Source organism: Triticum aestivum, chromosome 4D, assembly GCF_018294505.1.
Source record: "Triticum aestivum cultivar Chinese Spring chromosome 4D, IWGSC CS RefSeq v2.1, whole genome shotgun sequence".
NCBI lineage: Eukaryota > Viridiplantae > Streptophyta > Magnoliopsida > Poales > Poaceae > Triticum > Triticum aestivum.
In genome coordinates, this window is record NC_057805.1 from 174,664,677 (window position 1) to 174,674,775 (window position 10,099).

Below are 10,099 nucleotides of genomic sequence, written 5' to 3' on the forward strand. Positions count from 1 at the left end.
ATGGATCCCCACGCCTTGGGAAAGCTCCACGACGACGGTGGTGTAGACAACACACCACCCCATGATAGCTCCATATCAGCGATGAGTGAACAACCCCCACCTTGGACCAGTCACGTATCATGTTGGGAGAGCTCCAGTTTGTGGCTGCATTAATGACGCTTCACCTGGAGAGAACGGGGTGGCGCATGGTGCCGAGTGGGTGATGCAGCCCTGTTTGCCGTTACCTTGAGTTGTGGCCGATCCCCCCACCTAGGTGGGATGTGTGTAGTGGTGGAAGTGTTTGTTGTGGAGGTCCCATGGCTGCCACCGTTGATTGGGTCGAGGGTTTCTCTCATCATCTTGATGTCATGACCATCGTTTCGAACATGGGGGCATGTTAGGATGTGCCCACTCTAAGTGGTGAGTTGGTGAAGACTGTCATCGAGGTGCTCATGTTAACGATGATGGCATGGCGATTGGCACCTCATTCTACCTGCAACCATGAGCCTACACGGATTGTGGGAGATGGCCTCCAAGCCTTCAGGTAGCTTTACCTCGGTGCGTCGTGGTGTTGGCGTTGGCAGCTCCGAGTGGGAGCCGAGCCGGGTAGAGGCGTGAAGGGATGCCGCACTTGCACTCCCGTTGGCGGTATTAACGCGGAGGCATTGAGCTGCCTCCATGTCTCCATGGATGTCTGCCGGGATGACTCCTTCAACAGGGTGCGCCTCCAGCATTAGCTCGTGGCGCTTCATCGTCTTGGTTGCCACCCACCTTTGTGCCCTCTTTGACTGCACAGTTTGAAACTGTGCGGGGTCTTGGGCTTGGTACATGTAGACCCTACCGCCATGCTCGGTGAAGACCATAGGCAGCAATGATCCGTACTAGATCATCACGGCTCCGATTTGCTGCCGTGGGAGAGTTCACCTGCAAGAAAGAGGCTTACCGGCGGAGATCCTTATAGCATGATGTGCACATTGGGAGATTGGCGAAGACGATTTCGACGACCACAGCGAAGCAAAGATGGGAGGAGAACCAGGTCCCACCGGGCGTGCCAACTTGTTTGACACGAGAAAAATCTTATATGCACTCCGTTAGAAGAGAAGAGGAGGAGTTTGATTTCTCTCCGGCGAAAAGAAAATGGGGGCATGCCAGTGTACCATAGTACACAAAGAAAAGGGATATGGGAAACAAGTATTTCATTAATCTCATCGGATAAACAAATTACAAGATCCCATAAAATGAATGCGCTCCGTGGCCTACTAGCGTGGCCAACCTGACTATGGCGATGTGCAGTCTCCAGGTTCCCGAGGCCTCGAAAAGCTCCCGGTAAATTACTCCCGCGGGTTGCTCCGCGAGATACCTCCGATTAAGCCGTGCGGTCGTCTTCGTCATCTTCGCTTCGCATTCTCCATACATGATGATGATGGTGTGTGTGTAGTGTGGGGGTCGGCAAAGACCGTGTCCTCGTCAGTACACGTGCCGCTCAAAACGTGGCTTTGTGCCAGCCACGTCCACCCTCGCCGTCGCGCCTCGTCGGTCTTGACAACGTTGATACAGTCGGTGTGAAGTTGCATGGGTCATGCTCTGCTCGGACTTCTTGATGATGTAGCGGCTTCGTCGGGTATGCAAGGGGTTGCCTCGCGGGAGTATTCTTTTATGGAGACTGGCGTCAGTGCAAAACCAACGGCTGCTTGCATCGGCATTGCTGGTGTGGTTGGTGCCTCGTTTCGACTAGACGCCGAGATTACGACAGTCTGTGAAGACAAAGAGTCCGCCTCACGAGACTGTGGAAGGTAACATCTTAGAGGGGCGTGGTGGATGCCTCGTCTTGGCTAGACTCCGTATTCGGTGGTCTGCCAAAACAAGAATCACGCCACGGGGCCGAAGAAAGGTAACATCATGGAGGGGCGTGGTTGATGCCCCGTCTCAGCTAGACGCCGTACACGGTGGTCTGCTAAGACAAGGATCATGCCAGCCGTACAACAAAGGAGACCTGATGCAACGAATGGTGCACCTCATCTCGTCAGGACGCCGTATTCGGTGGTCCACCAAGACAAGGGCAAAGCATTGCGGTGCCGAAGAAAGGTGACATCATGGAAGGGCGTGGTTGATGCCCCATCCTAGCTAGACGCCGTATTCGGTGGTTTGGTAAGACAAGGAGCATACTGCATGTACACTGAGACCCGCACGCCATGAAGAGTGCACCTCGTCTCGGCTCGACGCCGTACTCGGTGGTCCGCCAAGACAAAGGTAACACATTGCAGGATCGTGGTAAGGGTCGGTGAAGACGTGTTATCGTGTAGCACCATCTTCTTCGTATCGCGGGCTCCATGTTGCGGGGAGCACCAAGGCGTGTGTCCTCTTCATGGTTCCGGGTCGCGGGCTCCATCTTGACGAGGTACACATCAGTGGTGTTGTCCCGCGAGCTCCACGCCTCCACCCTCCGCGACACCGGCTTGATGATGTTGATGTTAGTGGCGTCCCTCTTGCGAGCTCTGCACCATGATCCTCTGTGGTACCGGGTTGATGATGTTGGCGATGGGCGTCGTTTTGGCGAGCTCCGCGCCGCCATCCACCACGACACGGTGGCGGCATCCTCGCGAGCTCCATGCCTTCGTCCTCCACGGCGCCAGCTTGATGAAGAAGACGACAGTCATCGCCCTATTGAGCTTCCTCCATCCACCGCGGCACGGTGGCGGCATCCCCGCAAGCTCCGCTTCTCCCTCCTCCATGGCACCGGATTGATGACGTTGACATTGGCATCGTCTTGACGAACTCCATGGCGCCATCCACCGCGGCACGACGACGACATCATCGCAAGCCTCCGCGCCTTCGTCCTCCAAGGCGCCAGCTTGATGAAGAAGATGACGGGCGTCATCCTAGCGAGCTCCGTCCATCCACCGCGGCGCGGCGAGGGCATCCTTGCGAGCCTCCACGCTTTCGTCCTCCATGGTGCCGGCTTGATGAAGAAGACGACGAGCATCGTCCTAGCGAGCTCCTTATTGCCATCCTCCGCGGCACCAGGTTGTTAGCGATGGGCCTGGCGGTGTCGATGTAGTCTCCTGTTCTGGCGACGTTGTCCACCGCCTTCATTGCATCGCTTCCTCCGCGCTTCGTCGGGCGCATCGTCCGTCGTCTAAGAAGAGCGCTGCATTGTCCGTGGACACATCCGCTGGGCGGATCGTCTGCCACCTCCATTCCACTTGTACGAGAAGAGTGCCGCATCGTGCGTGGCCACAATACGCTGGATGTGTCGTACACGGTCTCGATTGTACCTTGTACATGAGGAAAAAAATACATACGTACAATAAAGAGAAGACGGCATGCTGGCTCATAAAACAATGATGCATCGCTCCATGGTTGTCGCCGCCGGTGTATCCGCCGAGAGACTACGAAGGCGCCACCACGCTCCACCTTGGCGCACGTATCGTGGGCATGGACGCGTCCTCCACAGGCGCGTCGCTTCCATCTGATGCATGGCTTGCGTGCTACCGCCGTAGGCGCGTCCATTACCGCACGCAACGCGCTTGAGTTCTGTCATCGGGGCCTTCTATGGTTCCTCCCCTTTGCACATGTGCCGCCGCCGGTGTGCGTCCTCTGACCTCATCTATGGTGCCTCCAGGGGCGCGTCGCTGCCTCGGTTTGGACAGCTCCTCCTTGTATTTATATGCTGAGGGATAGGCGCTGGCCCCTCGTCCAAGTTGATCCGATCGGGTAGGTGTATAGAAAGCAATCTAAATCTCAGAGGCAATTGCAGCATATCGCCCGGACACATTGATTGCTCGGCAAGTTGATCCTCTCAGTTTCCTTTTCTGACCATCTTTCCTTTGGTAGCGCAATTATACTTCCTTGCTCGGACCGCCTGCATTTATTTAGTTTAGAACAAAATCAAGAAAGAAAACTTACCTGGTCAGTTATCAGCCGTACGTGGGATTGCCCTCTAGCAGCGGCTCTATGATTTCCATGCCAAAGATACACTCGCGTATTTGGGTATGTACGAATGTACACGTGCTGCTGGCCGGCGCACCAAACACCTGAATACATACTCATACACGTGGTTACTTAGACGCATGTATTTGTATGTACTGCCTGCTGTGCACATACACCACATACATAGTCAGATACGTATATACTTATCCTTCAAATGTGTGCATGGATGGCTACGTGTGCTAATTGACTCCATGCACTAATTTAATAGCCAAGAATCATGCATGTGCAAGACAACTGGTGCACATTTCCTTCTCTGTGTCGAATCCATTGACGCATGCTACTTCTATGCATGGCCTTGGATCCATGCAAGCACGTAGTCAATTTTGCCATGCACAAGGTACAAAGCTAGCTACCCCATGAATAGATTTGTTTCTTCCCGTGCATCCTATCATGAAAAAAATTCTCTGATTTGTTACAAAAACACGTCGAACAAAAATCCAGAAAATGATTAATTGTGTCAGCATGACGTCATGCCTGCATCAGCAAGTCAACGGCGCTGACCAGGTCAAACCTGACGTGTGGGGTCCACACGTCAGTGACACAGCTAATTAACAGGGGGTTATTGCTAATTTAATAAAAAGATTAGGGCGTCGGGGCCCACTGTCAGTTTCTTTAGGTGGGGGGGGGGTTAATTAGTGCTAATTAAACTCCTGGCCGGTGGGGTCCACCTGCCAGGCCGGCGAGTTCGTCGCTGGCGACCACGGGACACGGCGGTGTCCATGTTACAGGCCACTGGGGCGGCGGCTAAGGGCACCGGGGCGTAGCCCGTGCTTGCCCGCATCCAGGGGAGGTGACGGGACGACGCGGGGTGGCCCGAGCTCGCTGGAGCAGAGCTTGCGGCGGCAGCCGGAGTTCGGTGGCGTGCGGGTTTGACGCTACGGGGCACGGCAAGGGCTGCAGGCGGGTGCGTTCGGCTCCTGGGGCTGCAACGAATGCGCTGATGAGCTCGGACGCGGGTGGCAGCAGTTGTGGCCGCGGCGGCGCCACGGACGGTGGCAGCAAGCTGTCGAGCGCGACAGGGCTAGCGCTAGAGGGCGAGTTAGACTGCGGGGTGAGAGGGGAAAGGCACAGGTGCTCAGGGCGATTCTTCTGGTGCAGCTGGGTGGCTCGGGGAAGCGCTGGCGACGACGAACGGGCGATGGCGATCTCGGCGACCCAAGGAGGAAGAAGACGGTGGTGATGGCGAGGCAGGTTGCCCGACAACGTGTAGCTGGATGGGGACGAAGAAGAGGTCGTGGCAGAGCTCTGGGCTCAGGCGGAGGGCGAGGAGGTGGCTCTGGCCGCGGCAACTGCAAGCGGCGGCGACGGTGGCGTTCGGCCGTGCGCGTGAGAGAGAGAGAGATGGAGGAGGGGATGAGGGCGAGGGAGAGTGCGAGAGAGGTCGGGGGGCTACGTGGCGCTCGTAGCGGCGTCGGGGAGGCAGCAGGCAGGCAGGAAGTGGTGGTGCACGTGCGTGCGCACCGTGGACACGCGCCCCTGTCCTCCTGGCGAGAGGAGAGGGACGACTGGCATGGCCAATCAGCTGGGCCGAACTGTTGGGTCGGCTGGTAAGTGGCCCAGGTAAGCCTCTCTCCCCTTTTTTCCTATTTTGTTTTCTTTTCTATTTCTGTAATTTTGTTTCTGATTTAGTAAAATACTATACCAATTTATTTTCTTCTGAAAATTAATATAGGAACTAATTGGATTATTCCAGAGCCCCACAGTAAAAATCAGAATTATTGGTCATATATAATATATATAACATATATATATCCAATGCAAATATTTACTGGATTAACTCAAATGGCCAAAAATAAATACTTCTGAGCTCCCAAAAATATTGGTTGGAATTTTAACTCTGGCCAATATTATTAGTGAAAAACAGGAAAATTTTCTTGGGCCAAATTGAAGCAATTTTTATCTTGATCATTTTCAAAATGATTTCTGAGGCTTTCACAAGTCCCCATTTCAAATTCATTGAATTTTAAACATGATGCACACATGACTAGCTAGCCCAGAGCAAACCAGAACTAGGGATGTGACATAGGGTCCCTCTTCCTCCTCTGTCTCCCTTCTTCGATGGTGTAGATGTTCTCTTGCACTTGAACTCCTCCTCGTCGTCAATGAAACTCCGACATTACCTATGCATGTCCACGAGAGGGATCTCAAGTAGTATACCATCCTTCAAGGGGTCAAGTGAACACGTGTAAAGGAGATGATTAACCTTTATGTATGTGAAGTAGATGTCGCACGTGTCACTTGCCGAACGGACTCTTGACATGGTGATGTCCGTAGGATGCTCTGCATCATCCCCTCCCCCTTGGGAAAGATCCGACCTCGGATCGAAAACCAAATCACCATGGGAAAGAGATGGCATCGCCTTATAGGAGTGAACGTTCACCAAGTATTCATTGTCTTGAACTCAAAGTTGGCACTCTCCAATGTCGCACTGGCTCGTGATTCCTTCAAAAGGAGCAAGAACAACAAACACTTGGAACAACAAATGTCGTTAGCGTTAGTGCAAAACCAAGCATTCAAGTGGTGATTCACTGAACAAGTGTTGTCATCATGCATATCATATGGTGCAACAAAGGATTGTGACATGGTATGTAAACACACAAATTGAGCGCAATCAAGGGCATCATGGAAATAAGTATGCAAGTGGGAGGTACGAATGCTAATATGTGTGTCAAGAGGATAAGCATCTACCTCAATGTCATAGCAAGCATGCATAAGACTCTCAATGAACGGTCTATGGTAGGCATAAGAGTCATTCACAACACCAAATGAAATGAAATTTCTAAACACATGGGGAAAGTGCAAGACAATCCAAGCATAATGTGCATATGGTGTGGTGAAGATAGTGAGGCAGTCAACACAAATGAGATAGCAATTTTGCAACATGTGTGAGGCAATCAAGTCATTCAAGCTAGTAGTGCAAAGATGCAACATACTTGAGGAAATCATGGCAATCATGTCATGTGAGCCAATAATAGGCATAGGTAATGCACATGACATATCACAAGCACGATTACAAGGCAAGATCAATGTATCATCATAGGAATGGATCATAAAGGAAACATGGCAAGAACAAACAATATCTCCACCAAGCTTGCAAATACACATACAAATAGTAGAATAAATCATCATGTGTAATGCAAAGCATGGGTCACAAATGCATGGTAAAAGCATCGGAATAAGCATGTCATGCAAAGTGAACATGGCAAGATGGGCGTAAAATATGTAATAGACAATAACCCATAACCATGTAGGGCCATGCAAAAAAATGCGTGAAGTCATTGTGTGAAGGGAGTGGTGGGAATGAAACTCCATTGGATCCCAAATCATCGTTGCTCTCAAGAGCTCGTTTTGTGAACTCATGGGATTGTGAATTTGACAAGTATTCGTGAGTACCTACACAAAACAAAGACAAAGGAAAAATTGTGTGCGCGTGGTATATGTACACATCATCCATTATGATGCATACGTGCATGTGTTAGTTAGCACAAAATATCCAATGCTCAAATAGATGAGATGCATGATAAAGAAACATGTCATCCATCATGATGGGTTTGTTATTATGTATAGCATAATGGAGACTCAAATTGTGTAATGCATCATGAGAAATATTTAGAGCATTGCTATTCATGGAATGTATATGGTGCACACAATAATGGGAATCATGCAATGGATGGGATGGATCAAAATCTCCTAATATGGATGAGGAAACTATGGAGGTCTCCTCATGAGCAATAGCGGAAACATCATATGGAGAAAATGGATAACATCCGAAACAATGCATATTCGAAGCTAGAGAATTGTCACAAGAAAAACAAATGCCAATAAGCATGGGCTTGTCATCTATGCCATATGTGCAAATTGGATTGATTTTAATGGCATATGCATAGTCACTACGATGAGATTGCCAATATAACATATTGTTGATCTCATGCATAGCATATGACAAGTCAAGCGGATTATCGAACATGATGTGACCTAGAGAATTGTCACAAGAAATCCTATGTAACATGGCATCAAAACTAATAGACTCCACATGGCAATCATCATACTCATCATAAATGGGCAATAAATCATCACATGGGGAAGTCGAACGAGCATGAAGCATGGTAATAGGTGGATCAATATCATGCAGGCAATCATTGGTAAGATAGTCCACTAGTGGGACAAGTGAAGCACCATCACCTATGTTACCTTTGGAGCATTGCTCATGTGTTGTAGGTGAGGTGTCAAAGACCAAGTCGTGGTCATCTTCATCCTGATGGAACCATGTGGGGGGTGCATCATCGTCCACCATGGCCATCATCGTCTCCCAAGGAAGGACGAAGTCGTCGAGGATCGGCGCATCGTCATATATGGGACCTAGCACCAAATGAGAAGACACAATAGAGGTAGAGGTTAAGTTGTTAGAAATCGAAATGGCCTCACATGCCCTATCAACTATCTCACTCTCTCTATGTGGTGGTGGCTCACTGACTCCCTCAAGGTAGGTGCACTCAAAGTCACATATGGTGGAGTCACTCATCTCACTCAAGTGGTGGGGGTTGTGGCTCTCCTCACATGGGAACTGGGGAAACTCGTCATATATGGGGCTACTGGTGAAGTCACTCTCACTCTCAATATGGTGGCACAAGTCACTCAAGTCATCATACGTCGCCGTGGTCGAAGGGAAAATCCCATGCTCAACCATCTCGTCACCGTGGATGAAGGCCGAAGATGGCACATCATCATGTTCCTCCGAGACCAAAGATAATGTCTCATGTGTGGTGTCATAGCTTGACTCGGAGTAAGAGTCCCATTGGGGCGCCGCCTTCATGTTGTTGAAGGGGTTTGCGCTCGGTACCGTGGTCGGAGGGAGCGTTCCAGTCAGAGTCCCTACGGAGTGGAGTTCATCACCATCGTCGTTGTTCCGCTGCCAGTAGTTATTCCGGTGCTTCGTGTTGTTCTGATGCTTGCATGGAGCAACTATGTCAGACGTAGTGTCGCTGTGCCGATGTAATCCCCTTGTATCCATATAGCTTGTAATAAAGAGCTGATTTATTCAATGCTAAGCAGTGCCCTATTCCAGAAGACTTCTCCTCGATCTCTGGGCCGGAATACGGGACGTTCCAGTTTCTCTGAGCTGGGGTGCCACAGTAACCTGGTAGACAGTTGTAACTCGGCAGACAGCTGTAACCCGATAGACACACTACTAGGAAAAGGCCTGCTAGTGGCGCACCAGTTTTGCCTACTAATGGCGCGCTACTGGTGCGCCACTAGCACCACGCCATTAGAATTAAATACTAATGGCGCACCCCTGGTGCGCCATTAGTATCTGGTATACTAATGGCGCACCAATGCAGTGCGCCATTAGTATAGCCCACCGTGCGCCATTAGTATGCCTCCCAGGGGCCATATTTACCCATGTGCCTTGGCATTCTAATGGCGCACTAGGGGGTGATGTGCCATTAGTGTCCTTTCTGCAGTGCACCATTAGTGTGCTAAGTCGTGCGCCATTAGTATGAATATTAGGGATTTTTTTTTCTTTTTTGATATTTGCACAGGGTACAAAACATATTACTGCACATAATATAGAGAGCACAACATATAAACAGCAGATTTATCGAATACAATAGAAGATTAGTCTCCAAATACAATTCATCATATTAGTCTCCGAATTTCAAATACCGATAACATTACAAGTCTCGAAACTGCGAGTAGCGAGTTTGTCTTCACATTACAAGTCGATATCGATCATCTAAACTACCATCACATAGAAGAGAGCTGCGGTCATCACGATTAGCATCATCGCGATGAAACTGGTCTTCATCCGGTTCCTCCTCCGCTCCCTCCTCTCTCCCGCTAGATAGCGCGCGTATCTAACTTCCGCCTCCGCCCTAGTGGTGTACCCTTTGTAACTGTTACCGCTGAAACGGTGAACCTGTCTCCGACACTCCTCCCAGTCGTCGTAGACTCCGGGAACCTTACCCTTGTACACGACATACGACGGCATCTCTATATATGCACTAGCCAAACAAAACGTTAGTAGCAATTCACAGACAATACATAAGCAATATATAAGTATGCAACAAAAGGATCGGAAGAGAAAAGCAACACATTAATAGCACGATTCATGGTCCTACTAATAAATAGC